The sequence below is a fragment of the Lissotriton vulgaris genome, chromosome 2_1 (assembly GCF_964263255.1).
Source record: "Lissotriton vulgaris chromosome 2_1, aLisVul1.2, whole genome shotgun sequence".
Classification (NCBI taxonomy): domain Eukaryota; kingdom Metazoa; phylum Chordata; class Amphibia; order Caudata; family Salamandridae; genus Lissotriton; species Lissotriton vulgaris.
Window position 1 is genome coordinate 1,225,719,869 of NC_141687.1, and position 16,071 is coordinate 1,225,735,939.

The 16,071-nt window shown below is 47.2% G+C and overlaps 1 protein-coding gene across 1 annotated transcript in view; it reads left to right on the forward strand.

Moving 5' to 3' along the window:
• The window catches only part of ACAD8 (acyl-CoA dehydrogenase family member 8), a 350,191-nt gene that overhangs the window by 146,041 nt on the left and 188,079 nt on the right, over positions 1-16,071 (forward strand). The gene's annotated exons all lie outside the window — the stretch shown is intronic.

Sequence of the window (16,071 nt, forward strand, 5' to 3'; positions counted from 1 at the left end):
GTGTGGCCGCGAAGCCTGGCCTTCTGCAAACCCCCCCACCCCCATCGCATACAGTCATGCGCGCAGTGGGTTTTGGTGTGCAAGTACATTTTATAGTGCCCACACAGTCATCCGCCCCCCCCCCCCCCAACATTATGTACATTCTGCCCATAATGATTACACTAGCATGGTTTATGGGTAAAGAACTGCTGCAGGTTTATTCTTTATACAACAAGAATATGACTTTAGTGGGTTATATTACGGGCGATCCAGGGCAGGCAGCCCCTCGCTGCCCCGCCCGCCTTAAGAGCCAGCCAGCATGGTGGGTCGAAGCCCGAGCAGTGCAGAACCTTATCGATCCTTATCTTACTACTCCCGCCCCCTTCAGGGCGGAGCGGTATGGCACACCCCCGGTTGGTTCAGGCCCCCCAACCGCCCGAAGGACTAACAGGGCGCCGTCGTGGTTTCCCGGAACCTCCTGCGGCTCCAGGTCTTTGGCTCAGGCACCCTTACTGTGCCAGGCAGAGGTACCCTTACTGTCCCCGTCTGCCGCAGAGGTACCCTTACTGTACCCGTCTACCTCCAGATCGCCCTGTAACTCCGCCACAGCTCTGGAGGAGGCTATCGTCGATGACAGAGCCCCCCCTACTCAGAGTGGTTCACCGACATCCTGCAACTGAAAGTGCATCCTGTATGTCTAAGAGGAACATATCCATCCCCACCTCGGACAAGTGCACCCCATCCCTCTCATAATAACCTTCAATCTTTTCCTGTATCAGAGCATGCCTGATGAATCCCAATCCTCTCCGTTCCATGAACTTTTGCATAGACCTATTGACCCGTCTACGTGAATGATCTACTGCCATGGGGGATCTCGCCCCCCTCCACTCCCTGCGAGGGACGATCTCAGACCACCAGAGTTCGCATGATCCAAGCCTGTTGTTAATAGCCAAGATGTCTGTTTGCATGGCCTGTATCAGTGCTCTCCTCCCCTTGGTGACCAAGTCATTACCCCCCAAGTGGATTATCAAAATGTTCGGTAGCGATCCTCCTAATGTGATGCGCTGTTCTAGACTAGTCCTCAGGCTGCTCCATTTCATCCCCGGCGAACCCAGCTATGCAAACTGCGTCTGTGCGAAACCCTGGGTCCAATTCTTGTGTGCTGCCCACTGTTCCAACCTGGCAACGCATGAATGTCCCATCAACCATACTTGACAGCCTGCTGAAAAAAGGTGGAGGACGCCAATTTATCACAAGTGGTTTTATCCTTATCCGGATTTGGACAAAGCCGCCCCCATGATGCGATCCAGCTGGAACCTGGTCAAGGGAGCCCCATATGCGTGCATTAAAAAATATCCTGAAAGTGCTGGCCTTATCTTAAGGTATTCCCTCACTGTATAGACCGGGCAATATCTGGGGTCTCCCAAAGCCTGTATCACTATGGCTGTGCCCCGGCCTGCTTGGTCTGTCTTTGACCTTCGAATACGGAGTGCCAAAGCGTCTGTCGCGCAGACATCCATCATACCCAACGCTGCATTTGACCTGTCAGTTTTAGATTTGGCCACTAGCTCGCTTACCCTGAAGGCCCCGAAAAAAGCTAGGCAGAAAGCAGTGGTAAAAAGCCTGGCCTCAAAGGGGGAATTGGTGACCATAGGTAAAGCTTCTATCATTAGCTGTAGAGAGTAATCTCTAAAGACCACGTTAATGCAACCCCCAGTCCCCCACCACTCATGGCCTTTGGGCATGCCATGCTAGATGGGGTGTGGCCGCAGAGCCTGGCCTTCAGCAAATCCCCCCCCACCCCCATCGCATACACTCATGCACGCAGCGGGTTTTGGTGTGCAAGTAAATTTTATTCCCCATTGTTTTTTGACCCACAAATCCTTTGCAGATTTAAACAGAGGGCTACGCTGAACGCTGCGATAAATCCCCGAAATCGGCTGGAAAAAAAATGGGAGTTGTTTTGCACAAGAGTCCATCTCTTCTATGTGATCAGGATACCTGTATCCTGATCCCTTATTTATTTTAATTCTGTTTGTCCTCCCCGGGCCTGATGCGAGAAATAAAATGGCAGCAGCAACTTTCCTCTCAGGTTGTGGTCAGCCAATCAGGGCCTTGCTTTTCCTCTGGATTAGCTAATCCTCCTTCAGTGCATCTGCGAATGATCCGTGCCCCTATGTTTACAAATTTATTTTTTCCTAAGTAACTCCAAAACTACTTAAGGGATTTACACCAAATTACAACAAGCATTGGCATAGCGAATAGGTCTTGCCTTTGGGACTTTTCAAGTATTTGGCCATGCAGCACACTATCTGATATCTGCCGCCCTTCTTCCTCAGCATAGAAACTGAGAGGAGACTACAGGCAGAAGACATTTAGCAATTAAGAATTATTCAACTATTTGCACCAGGCATTGAGCACTTTGTGTATGTTAGATTTCACTGTAAAAGAAAAGAAATGAAAGGGTACATATTTTACAGCTTAATAAATAGTAATGATAGAAGCGAGGGAGGGTGAGAAGTGTAGGGGGTGGTGGGCTAGCCTGGAAAAGGTGCCAGAGTGCGAGAGAGAGTGGAAAAAGGCACAGAGGCAGGTAAAGAGCAGTGAGGAGAAGGGAGGGCGGTTGCAGAAAGGGCACGAGCAGCCAGATCCGACGCACAGTGCGAAGCAAAAGACAAGGGCACAACAGGTAAAGAAAATGGGTGAAAATGCACAAAAATGCGAACCAGGCAAAAAAATAAAGGCAGACTAATAGTGAAAAGACAGAAAAAAAGATGTGTGAAAATACAGTGAAAACACTTGGTAGGAAATGAGACAGATGGTGCATACAACCTTTTCTGAAGAAGGTTTTGCTTGGCGTTGACAGCCTCTGGGAGTGCTAGCAGCTACGGGGACTGTGGGCAGACATGGGAAGCGTGAGCGGAGGGGATGCTGGCAGGGAGGGGTTGAATTTACAGTTTACAGATGCAGCTGTGCAGCGAGGGGCTCTTTGAAACGAGGAAGACTAAGCCTTCTGCAGAGGGTAGTGTTGCTTCTCCTTCACGTTCCGCCTGCCTCTCCAGCGTTTGCAATACTCCAGTGTTTGCAATACTTCTGGAGAGCACAGATGACATTTTTGTGATATAGTTCCCCCCCCCCCGGCACAGCTCCTGCCTGCTGTCCCGGCAGCTGTAACAATAACAAACAGAGTGTTGAAAAGTATACCACAATAAGTGTCGAAGGAAGCCAGCAACTGTATGCATCTAGCGCTATGTTCCGATGCAAAGCTGAAGCAATACCAGCGTGCCGGAGCTCGGCTGGTCTGTGCCCGCAAAGCTGCCCCGTTTTCCCATGCATTGCTCCCGTGCCTGCTGTTAGCTGCCCAGGCGGTCTCAACCATTTTTAGGTTTCGCCTGGCGTCGGAGCTCCTAGCTCCGCCCAGGAGAAATCTTATGTTCCTACAGTGTAGGGCTTAGTCCCGCCCTCTGTTCCATTGGCTAGCTCCATAAATGGAGGCTAGCCATTGGAACAGAGATCTGTCCGTCATGGCCGGACCAGATTCGTGGGCGTTCCCGAGATTTTTTCCCTCTCCGCCCCTCTGTGCGTGTCATCTCGGCGGTAGGCGGGTATTTTTGGTTTTTTTTTGGTTTGTTTTCTTCATTCTAGGCCGACCGCCGCCGGAAGAAGTCCAGGTGAGTGCCCGTTCCCGCCCTCCCGCTGACCGTGCGCCGTTCCCGCCACCCCTCCCGCTGACCGTGCGCTGTTCCTGCCCCCCCTCCCGCTGTCCGAGCGCCGTTCCCGCCCCCCCTCCCGCGTTCTGGCTTTAAAGAAAGAATTTGGGGCGGGTACGTTGGGCGGCTGCCATTTCTACACTGCCGCCTTTCCATAGAATCTCAGGACTTGATGAGAGCCTAGGTACATCAGGGTTCGAAGTTAAGGGGTAAGGAATGGCTCAGTTTCCGTTTTGGGTATCTGCAGAGGGTGGTATTTGGACTCCGGTTTAGAGGGATAGTCGTATGGACCTTGGAATCTTCCATTACACGGCTCTTTGCTAAGTCACTTGTGTGCGTTTCGGGAGCTGTGTGTCTTTGTGTGGTCGTGCATTTGTATCACTCGGAGACTCCGTATGCCTGTGGGGATCACGTGTGTGTGTGTCGGCTGTCTGGAGAACTCTGTGTTCGTGTCAGGGGCTCTCGCTTTTGAAGCCTTAATATTAGTTTCAGGCCGCCCTTATCTCACATTTTCGAACCCCACCTACCGGGGTTATTATGTGTGGAGCCCGGGGCTCCTGGCCGCATGTTTTGGGAGGCCCCGTCTCCTCACACACCTCCGTGTCGACTCAAGCCTGGCCCGCGCTCGGGAGGCGGAGAGCAGATCCATGTGCTGCGGGGAGGAGGCGCCAGAGGCCGCTGGAAAGAGGAGGGAGGATACGGAACTTCCTCCCTGGATGCCGGAACTATGCTGCTCCGAAGCCGGGCTACGGCGGCTGCGGGAGGCGGCTGGTGCTGGGGGCACCTGCAGCGGGTGCCCACGTGGGGTTCGCCGTGGATGTGGTAAAGCTGGGCTCCGGGACCCGGGCAGCAGCCGCTGCGCCTCTCGCACCCTTCAGAAATGTGGCTGAAACCCGAGGAGGTGGTGCTGAAGAGCGCCCTGAAGCTCTGAGTCACACACAAGTCCAACAACTACTTCATCCTTCAGCGGCGGAGAGGGCACAGGGACAGCGGGGGTCGCTTCACTGGTATGTGCTGGTTCGCTGCTAATTCCCTTCTCCGCCCCTTCCTTTGTCATACCTATGGAGTAGAATTGATATAGTGATTTATACCACACCTCAGTCACCAAGTGCACCTTGTCAACACTCTGCCTTTCAAGCCACTCCATATTTATCCTTACTACTCCTGCGCCCCACATCAACCATGACGCCTTGTCCCCAAGCGATCCCAAACCTTTTTTATCACTGCTTTTTTCCCATTGCTAAACCAAACCTCTGCCACCTCTTGGAGCTATTTCCACTAGCACACAAGCTCTCGCCTCCTTCCCTGTCATGCTCAACCACCTTCCACCTGTCTTAAATTTCCTATGTTTCTACCATTGGATTTATTTACTTTAGGGCTTATGTAACACTCTACATGCCATTTCAGCTGCCCTCAGAGGTTGGTTCATGGGAAACAGAGGGTCTGTACAAAGCAATGGTTATTATAGGTCTGCTTGCACAGTTTATTAAGTCCATACTTGTTGCTAGCGCCTTGTTGTATACACCTGTTCCACTTATTATGCATGCTTTATAATTAAAGTGAGGTCTGTGGTGCAGACAATGTTATTCTGTAACTATTTATTTGTTTTGTACTTGCTCCCTTGGTAAGGACATTTCCAGATTGTTCCATTAATTTTTAGCCCATGGTTGCTTCGACATTATCCTAGTAGTCGCTGAGTTTAATGCCTATGGTCGTCCAATCAGCTATGCCCGCTCTTGGAGGAACCCTATACCTGCTTTCCTCAAATCAGTATTGCAAAGTGTTTAACAAAAAAAACACCATTGCGAAATCTGTACCACAACATTATGCCTGCTAATATTTTTTAAATTTGCCATCTTTCTATAGCGGCGCTGCACTAAAAAGGTATTATTACTGTTCTTTACGCAGTGCAAAAACTGTTGTAATTAAGATATTTTAGGTACTGAAATAAGTAGAAGTCATTGAGTAAACTGGAGACTATGTCCATTATTCGTTGTTGCACTCTAAATCCGAATTTAGACTCAAATTATGTTTGCTCGTAATTTCGTACTCCGAGTTTGTGCACAATTTTATCACTATAGGTTCTTTGCCCCAACATAATTTCCTTCAGGTATAACCTGGATAATTTGCATAGGAAAAACGGGATGGTTATGTCGAAAACATTTGAATTTTAAGTATGGCATGAATGCATCTGCACGTAATCTAATTTTTGACCTTTGTAACCCTGAATATGCGGGTAAAATTTCACGGAGAAAAAAGCAAGTTGCAGTAATAGTTTTTCCCAAGGGCAATTTTTATTGACCAGTCGTTCGCCCCATGGTGACTTAAGGTAAAGAATTGGTTCTGGTGAAGATGGATGAGATGAATTTGTAGCTAGTGCCTCAAGGAGAGGATGTTCAGTTGGGTTATTGTGGAGGAAGAGAGTTCCAAAGGTTAGTTGCTGCACCACTAAAGGAATGTTCACGCCTATTGATGTTTTGAATTTCGTATTTCGAGTTGCAAGGAGTCTTTCTTCCGACGCCCCTCTGTCTGTTAGAGGAAGTCTGCAATTTGGCCAGATAGGTGTGTTTTTCTTTTTCCAGAGAGCCTTCTTCATAAGGCAACAGATTTTAAGTTTAATCCTGGCCTACATTAGAAGACAGCCTCAGTCAGTCTCAATACTGAGGCATTGTAGTCAATTTTTCTCTTGGCTAAGAAGCGTAAGGCTGTAGTGTGAAGAACAGCATGGATTGGGCCGAGAGAGCACTAGGGATCACCAGCCAGAGTGCAATTTCCAGTGTCCAGGCGGAATATGATTATAGTACGTGCCATGGTTTTCTTTTGATTTGGTGTTGGGAGGTTTTCAATTTTCTTGAGCGAATGAGAGGAAAAAGTTGCCAAATTGGGCTACTTTGTTAATGTGACATGATAGTAGTAGTGTTGTTAGGGGTAAATTCCAAACTGTTGTATTGAGATGGAGAAAGAAGAGGGGAACCAGTTCAGCTAGAAGTGCAGGGTAAAAATGTATTTTTAAGCTTGGGTTTGAAGAGGATGAACGCTTTTTGGGGATGGAGTATGAGAATGTTGATGATAACTCACTGCTAGAGTTTCATGAGACAAGTCAAAGTCTGAGAATGTCCTTAATGGATAATGCTTTTAGCTAAAGCTGAGTGTCATCCGTATTCTAGGAGATGGAGACTCGAGATCCCAAAGGAAGGAAGGAAGGAACATAGTGGTTTAAGGTAAAGGTAAAATGCTATAATTGTTGATACAGAGCCTTGGGAGATGCCACATTTCATTTGTGCACTGTTTCAGATGTCATCCTCCCCACCTGGGTGTGGTGAGATGACAACCATGAGAGGCAATTAACGATCTTGATTACATGATCCAGACCTATGTTACAGCAATCTTAGTGTCCTGTGGTGATTTGACGTTGTTGAACGCTGCTGATACATCAAGTAAGGCGAAGGTATGCATGGCCTTAAGGGTGTCTCTTTATGCTGAAAACAGATCTCTCGATTAGTAGTTGATGGTTATTAATATACATAATTTGCTGTTTTGAGAGTCTGTATTTAATGACTACATAGCTTGTGTTGGTTGGAAACACGTCTGAAATTAACCAACAAATTGGGAACAAGGGTGGACTTTTTCACCGTAGGGGTAATCTAGCTCATTTTTAGGTATCTAGCAACGACAACTCGGGCGAGTGTGCATTGATCAGACACCAGACATTTTTGAAGATGTGAAGACTTGACTTGATAGTAGTAGGAAGAAGGTCTTGTTACTAGCTACTGGGTTTGAGGTTTTTTTTTAAAACTTGGGCTAGGTCGCCTGGGAAGGTGGGATTTTTGTTGATTAGTATTCATGCTGATATATACTATTGACCTATCCATTTAACCTGCACACACCACCGGCAGAGGGCCACTTGAAACCGGATTTCTCCTGGTGCTTTAAGAAGAGTTTTGCTTTAAGTGCTCCTGTTAAGCTATTGGACATTGATTGACAGGTACCGTAAGGGCTGTGAGAGCTGTGTGGGCTGTGAGGGCTGTGAGAGCTGTGTGGGCTGTGAGAGCTGTGTGGGCTGTGAGAGCTGTGTGGGCTGTGAGAGCTGTGTGGGCTGTGAGAGCTGTGTGGGCTGTGAGAGCTGTGTGGGCTGAGAGAGCTGTGTGGGCTGAGAGAGCTGTTGGCAATGTAAATAACAATGCCATTTATTTATGAGTAAAAAAAAAAAGAAATGTCATGAGCAATGCCAATAGCTCTAACTTTTCCAAAGGCAAAACCATTGCATTGTAAATGCTTGTTAAATAAAGTGTTGGAAAATATAGCACAGCTATTCGAAGCTGTGTCCACAGCATGGAACCAATTAAATGAATAAAGTGCCCTGAACAAACAATATATAAATCAAAGCATCAGGGGACATGTAGCAGGGCCAGTTCCCACTAAGTGAAAAATGAACCCAAAGACTAACAAAGAGCAGCATTTTACCAATAAAAGGAAAGGAATTCACAAAGGGAAAAAAAAATGGAAAGCAGTGAGTGTGGTCTAAGCACCCTGAGCAGATACAGCATGCCTCGCAGAGCAGCGCAAGCGCGCTGCTAGGCTCAACCTAATGAAGATGGAGGATTTATTGACTGCATTATAATTACATACATGCAACAAGTCCAACAGTTACTAAATGGTGGTTGTGAGGGATTGAACCTTCCACCAGTATATACTTTGGAAAAAAGTCATATATATATATACTTTATCTTTGCAGAATCCAGTCACCAACCACGGACTCAGATAGACAGCGCGGACCCAATTACTTTGTGCGTTTCTTATTTATTTAAAGTTTTTCGCCCTGCATCAGTATGCCGCGTTTCGGTCCGACCTGGACCTTGATCACATGACTCGTTACTCACGGACCAATGCCAAATTTAAAGTGCCAGGTAACACATAATTGTAAACAGCTGTGACATTACAAAATAGAACTGAAAAACAGACTATGTAACGCACAATGTATATACAACAGACTGCAAATGGAATACATAGAAAATCCAGTGGAATGTACAAGTTAAAATCATACATATTTACAGATTATTTCATAAATGTACACCTTCATATTAATACAAATATATATATACATCTCAGTAAAAAAATATATATATATACATCTCTCAATAAATAAAGACATTTTGAGTGCATGGTTCCTCAATTGATAAACGGAACACAAATCACATAATCATAATGTGTAGCAAAACCACTGGTCCCACGCTATACGTGATTCCCTACGCAGTCCGTAATGTGCTGTTTACGTTAATACAGCCCAAGTGGGCGAGCACTTAAACAAAATTAGGCATAAAGATCCTAGAATTAAAAGATTGTTTTTATCAGCTGCCTGAAATATATAGGCGAGAAATTACGTGATAAATTAACAGTGAATCAGTGAAAAAATCCAAATGAAATCAAATCCAGAGTACTCCGTTTGATTACAACTAATAACCACCAGTGTGTTGCGTGAGTTAAAAAAGACAATGCTTAGATATATAGTTTAGCGCAGATGTATATGTAGAGAGACATACAGAGGCATTGTATACTTAGTAAATGGAGAGTTTGAGCGATGCCATAACAGTAAAATAATCCAAACAAATTTCCAAATCCCTTAAGTAATGCAAAACTAGCCAAAATTTGCTTTCTGTTACTACAAGGACAGTGAGACTAAATTTATATACATGTGTATAAGTCCTCCGTGGTGTTAAGACCATTTGGAACTTTAGAATTTAATTCCAAGATGTACCTGGTCTCCAACACTCTCAAGGCACTGTCCCTGTTACCACCCTTGCGCGATGGAGGTATGCAATCAATGGCAAAGTACTGGAGCAGAGTGTTATCACTGCCATGTTTGGCTTCGAAATGCCGTGCTACCGGATATGTTTGGTCCTTGTTGTTAATGGCCCGGAGGTGTTGAAGGATCCTCATGTGCACGGGTAGCTTAGTACTGCCAATGTAGCGCAATGCACAGGGGCATTCCAACACGTAAACAACGTATTCAGTTTTGCATGTAATACGTCGCTTGATTTTGACCGGTTGGGGCAAGAAAGGAGTACTATATTCCTTCACATTTTTGGCATGCTTGCAAGCTTTACAATGAAAACATTTGAAAAAACCTTTTTGTTTGGAAAGCCAGTTTGAGGGAGGTCTGATTTCCGGATTGCATTTGTCCAAACTGTTCCCCATGGATCTGGCTTTACGAAAAGTTATTTGAGGGGTAGGGTTGTCCCTAAGCAGGTCATTACCTATAACAGGATCCTTCAACAATAGATCCCAATGCCTTCTGAGTATTTTTCTAATGGCCGCCTGTTGTTTATTATAGGTGACAATAACTCTCACCTTTTTATTGGCACCACTGGCCATGACAGGGATTCTGGGGGATAAGGCACTCTCACGACTCAGAGACTCAGTCTTGTTAATTGCTTTCTCTATAATCGCAGGACTATATCCCCTTTGAAGGAACCGTTCTTTACAACTCTCCTGTGCCAGTTTACATTCCTCCTTATCACTGCAAATGCGTTTGATCCGCAGCATCTCCCCGTAGGGGATGCTGTTGATCAAGTGCTGGGGATGGTGGCTAGAGGCATGGAGAACCGAGTTTCCAGCCGTAGGCTTACGATGTAGTCTAGTACATATGCTGTTATTTTTAATATATACTTCAACATCTAAGAAGACTACAGAGGTTTTGCTCATGTGAGCAGTAAACTGCAAGTTTAGTAGGTTGTCATTCAAACTGTCAATGAAATCCCTGGCTCTTTCCTCTGACCCCCTCCACAAAATGAAGAGGTCGTCAATCTACCTCAGCCAAAGGGGGACATGTGCTTTCAAGATGGTTTCATACTCCCTTTTCAAGACCTGCTCCTCCCACCAGCCCATATGAAGGCAGGCGTAGCTGGGGGAGAAGCAGGCCCCCATCGCTACCCCCCTTATTTGTTGGAAAATGGTGTTATCAAAAGTAAAATAGTTATGTTCTAAACACATTTTAACCATATCCACCAACATCTTATTGTGGAGAGAAAAGCATGCAGGTCTACGATTAAGATAATATTCAATCGCCCTAATCCCATCCTTATGACTAATAGAAGTGTAGAGGGATGTAACATCCATGGTAATTAAGATTAGATCATCAGACCAATTGTTGTCACTAATTTTTCTCAAGAAATCAGAGGTGTCTCTAACATATGATGGTAAAGTGAGCACCCATTCTTGTAAGAAAAAATCTACGTATTTGGAGGTGTTCTCAGTTAAACTCCCAATACCCGAGATTATGGGCCTGCCAGGTGGTTTTTCCATATTCTTATGCACCTTGGGAAGAAAATATATCGAAGGTACAGTAGGGTAATCATTATGCAAAAAAAGGTATTCATCATTGCTGATTAATCCACTGCTTTTCCAAGCTAGTAATTTGCCATAATAATCCAACCAAGATGACTTCATTATTTGTAGATTACTACGTTTGTAACAAGAAACATCATTAAGTTGGCTATAAGCCTCATCCATGTACATTAGTCTAGGCCAGAGAACAATGTTACCCCCCTTGTCAGAATGTTTTATAACAAGTTCCTCATTGGCCTGTAATTTTTTCATCAGTTCTATGTAGCACCTTTGCTTGCAATTCATTTTAGTGCTACATTGATTAGTGACTCTGTAAAGATCCTTCAAATCCGAGGCAACCAGTTCATGAAAACGATCTAAGTTATCATGCATCATTATTGGCAAAAAAATCGATTTTGGTTTGAATGGAGTTTTAATAGTACAACCAAAATCCGTACTGTGAGAAGTTGGCCTGGTATATAATGCTCACTAGTTCTAGTGATCACTTTGTACCATGCCAAGCAACCCTTATGATGATGGTTGTAATTCAACCTTGTAGACCAGTTATCCTAGTGGTAACGTGGACAAAGCAGTCTTAGGCTAAACTCTGAAAGGCATGTGAAGCCAGCTGTTATACCATACACAACCCCCTTGAATACCAAATGAAAGGGACACCACACAGATATATATTGAAAATATATATTGATTTATTAACTATTAAAATCCCCTGGACTCTTTATGAGCACAGAAGCACAAGCGTTAAATCACAAGACAGTTTAAAATACACAAAAGTTGCACAATATGGATGAGCCCTAGGGGCCACCTAAACCATATACTAAATAAGTGGTATAAGAGATACCAGGAGGAAAGTGAAGAGGCCTAGGGCCTTGGGAATCGCTGGAGCTATTCGAGACTGGAGTTAACTAAGTCGGGAGAGGCCCACGGGACTCGGGTGCAGTGTTCAAAGTGCACGCACTTCACAATACAAAGTCTATGGTGCGTAAAAAGCACAAAGTTAGAAAGTTAGGAACCTTCCGAGTGACCTACGGAGCTGAAACTTAAAACACAGGCCCTTGGGATGTGTACCAGTGCAGGAGCACCGGCGGAGCTGAGTTACCTCACCCACAGGAAGCGGGTGCACAGGGTCGAAGATGTGTCGGGTTTCGTCACGCTGGCCGATGGTGCTTGGAGCTGAAGATGCTGCAGGCGGCTCGATGAGAAGAGTTCCGGTGGATCCAAGGGTGGATCTAAAGAGTTGAAGACCTGAAAGCAGAGGGGACAGTGTTCAAAGTCACTAGCCAGTGACTACCGTGGAACCAGATTGGAACCAGGCGATGTCGGGTGCAAACAGGCGTTGTCGGGTAGCTTCTTTCTGCAGCCACGTGGATACCCGGGGTCGAGGACGTCCAGGAGTCGGTCACGAGCTGTCCCACGTAGGCTTCTCGCTGTTGGCGGTGTCGGCGACCTGATCGGAGCAAACAGGCCTTGGCAAATGCAAGCCACGCAGAAGTTGAAAGATGCTGTTCACTCGGACCAGCAAGGTCAGAGCGGGTGCTCCTTTTCACAGGAGCTTGGGTAGGTCTGGAGCAACCAGACCTGCTGTTTAAATCTTCGGGTTCGTCGCCAAGATGGCCGCTGGCCGCGTGGCTAGTGGCCGGGATGGCGCGTCGAGTGGCACAGTGCAAAAGGGCCCCACGCAGATCGTGGAGATGCTGGGGGGCTGATCTTCGGTGCAAGGGCTGCTCGGTGGTGGGGGTTCTCAGTCCCCAAAGCACAACGTCGAGGATGCCTCAGAAGCTGCGCAGTCAGCTTTACGAGTGTCTTCCAAGAGGTCCGGTCCCACGTCACTCGGTGCCTCCACGGGTCCCTTCTTTGCAGGGACTGTGGATCGGGCTCTGAGAGGTCTGGGAATCTGGTTCTTGTCGGGCTCTGGGCTCGGGCTCCGGCGGGAGGCGGCGGCAAAGCAGACGTCGAGTTGCTGGTTGGTGCCTGTGTTCACAGGGTGGTCACTCCTTGGCCACAAGGGAGATTCTTCTTCAGTCTTCTGTGCAGCAGAATGTCGAAGTCCAGTCTTCTTCTTAGTTTTAAGTTGATTTCGGGATGATCTCCTGTGCAATGGCACTGCTCCCCCTCTTATTCCAATCTAGGGGGTGGATCACCTACTAGGTCCCTCCTCTGGGAGGAACCAGGAAGGGGGGCGGTTACACCCCCTTTCCTTTGTCCAGCTCCGCGCCAGGACTGGGGCTGGACGGCCCCAGAACCGGTTTGGGCTGGCCTATGCACGGGGACACCTTGTGTGCCCCGGGCATGTCTGATTCTATTCAGCCCTGTCCTACCCAATACACAAAATCCTGTCTGGGGTGGTGCTCGCACCTCCCAAGGCAGGAAACCCTTTGTCCAGGCCACCATCTGCCGAGTTTCGGTCAGCAGCAGGAGGCCAGACTTGTGTCTGTGGTGGCAGCGTCCATTTTGTGAAGCTGAGGCTCTGTTTAACTTTAACCGGGGTTAGGGTTACACACATGTCGTATCCCTCTAGAAGGGTGGAATGCTATCCCCGTCGCCAGAATTGGCGAGGGGATAGTATTCCAATTCGTATGACACCTTACTCGACATGTTTTGATAAAGCCAAACCAAAGATAGCATTTAACCGCGAGGATTATAATGCACTTAAGAGTATATGGTATGGCAATATCCCGGAACAGCTTAGGGAGTGGTTCCCGACAGCTGCAGACAGGCTCAGCTCATGCCAGAGCACCATCTCACATATTTCCAAGCACTCTGCCTCCAGGATTGATGAGGCCTTCCATAGGAGTGGCTGATAGGAACATATGTGTCCAGTTTAGGGTTAGGCACAGACATACTGTACCTAAGTAAGAGGTGGTTACACCGACTTACCCCAGCTGAGTGATCAGCCAGTTGTGTCAAATATGGAGGCCAGGCCAGGGGTGGCACAATACGTGCTGCAGCCCCTGGTAGGCCTTGGATACACCTATGCCCTGAGCACCTAGGGTGCACTATTACAGGGGCTCATAAGGTGAACCAGTTCCAATTCGTAATGCACCTAGAGTGCATTGGCAGTAATTTAGAGAGAGAACAGCAGGCTGTGGGTCTGATTAGCAGGCCCACAGCCACATTAAGTCAGAAACCAGTGAAGCAAAAAGCAAAAATTTGGGGTGACCATAGGATAGCAGACCCTACTCTCCTACATAACCCCCCCCCAAACGCAGGGACATTAGACTAACCTTGACCAGTTGTGTCTTCATGTTCTAAGTGGAAGTACCTGGAGAGACCATCTGCGTTGCCATGGTCAGTCCCTGGGCGGTGCTCCACTGTAAAGTCCATCCCCTGTAGGGAAATGGACCACCTGAGTAGTTTGGGGTTTTCACCCTTCATCTGATTAAGCCATAGGAGGGGCTTATGGTCGGTCTGAATCTTGAAGTGAGTGCCAAATAAGTATGGTCTCAACTTCTTCAGGGCCCACACCACAGCAAAGGCCTCCCTCTCTATAGCTGACCAACGTTTCTCTCTGGGGGTCAGCCTTCTGCTAATGAAAGCAATGGGCTGGTCCTGGCCATCTACATTAAGCTGTGAAAGCACTGCTCCCACTCCCAACTCAGAAGCATCTGTTTGGACAATGAACTCTCTTGAGTAGTCAGGACTCTTCAGGATAGGTGCAGAGCACATGGCCTTCTTCAGGTCATCAAATGCCTTTTGACAGATTTCTGTCCACTGAACCTTTTTGGGCATCTTCTTGGATGTCAGATCATTAAGAGGAGTCACAATGGACCCATAGTTCTTAACAAACTTCCTGTAGTACCCAGTCAGGCCCAAGAAAGCTCTGACCTGAGTCTGGGTAGTTGGAGGGGACCAGTCCTTGATGGTCTGGATCTTACTCTCCAGTGGTTGAACTTGGCCTCCACCTACAAGGTGGCCCAGGTATACAACCTTGCTCTGCCCTATCTGGCACTTTGTTGCCTTGATAGTGAGGCCTGCCTTCTGCAGAGCCTCAAGCACTTCCTTCAGGTGGATCAGGTGATCCTCCCAGGTGGAGCTAAAGACAGCAATATCGTCCAGATAAGCTGCACAAAAGTCATCCAACCCAGTGAGGACTTGTTTCACCAACCTTTGGAAGGTGGCAGGTGCATTTTTCAAACCAAAGGGCATCACCACAAACTGATAATGCCCACTAGGGGTAGAAAATGCTGTCTTGGCTTTAGACTCCTCAGCTAACCTGATTTGCCAGTAGCCAGCTGTTAAGTCAAATGTGCTCAAATATTTGGCAGAAGCCAACTTGTCAATGAGCTCATCTGCCCTTGGAATAGGGTGTGCATCTGTCCTGGTGACAGCATTGAGTCCTCTGTAATCCACACAGAACCTCATCTCTCTCTTGCCATCTTTGGTGTGAGGTTTGGGGACCAGAACCACTGGGCTAGCCCAGGGGCTCTCTGAAGGCTCAATGACACCTAATTCCAGCATCTTTTGCACCTCAGTCTTTATACAGTCCCTGACGTGGTCAGGTTGCCTGTAAATTTTGCTTTTTACAGGAAGACTGTCACCAGTGTCCACCACATGTGTACACCAGTTAGTCTGACTGGGTGTCAATGAGAACATATGCCTGTATGCCTGTAGAACTTGTCTGCAGTCATGTTGCTGATGTTCAGTGAGGCTGCCACCTAAGGCCACACCATCAACTGAGCCATCCTCAGGGTTCTGAGTGAGCAGGTCTGGGAGAGGGTCACTCTCTTCCTCCTGTCCCTCATCTGTAGCCATGAGCAAGCCCATGTCTGCCCTGCTGACATATGCCTTCAATCTGTTCACATGGAGCACCCTGTGGGGGCTCCTGGGAGTTCCTAGGTCCACCAAGTAGGTAACCTCTCCCTTCTTTTCCAGAATTGTATGGGGTCCAGACCACTTGTCTTGGAGTGCTGCTGGGGCCACTGGCTCCAACACCCATACCTTCTGTCCAGGCTGAAATTCAACAAGGACAGCCTTTTGGTCATGCCAAGCTTTTTGTAATTCTTGGCTAGCCTCAAGGTTTTTGGATGCCTTCTCCATGTAC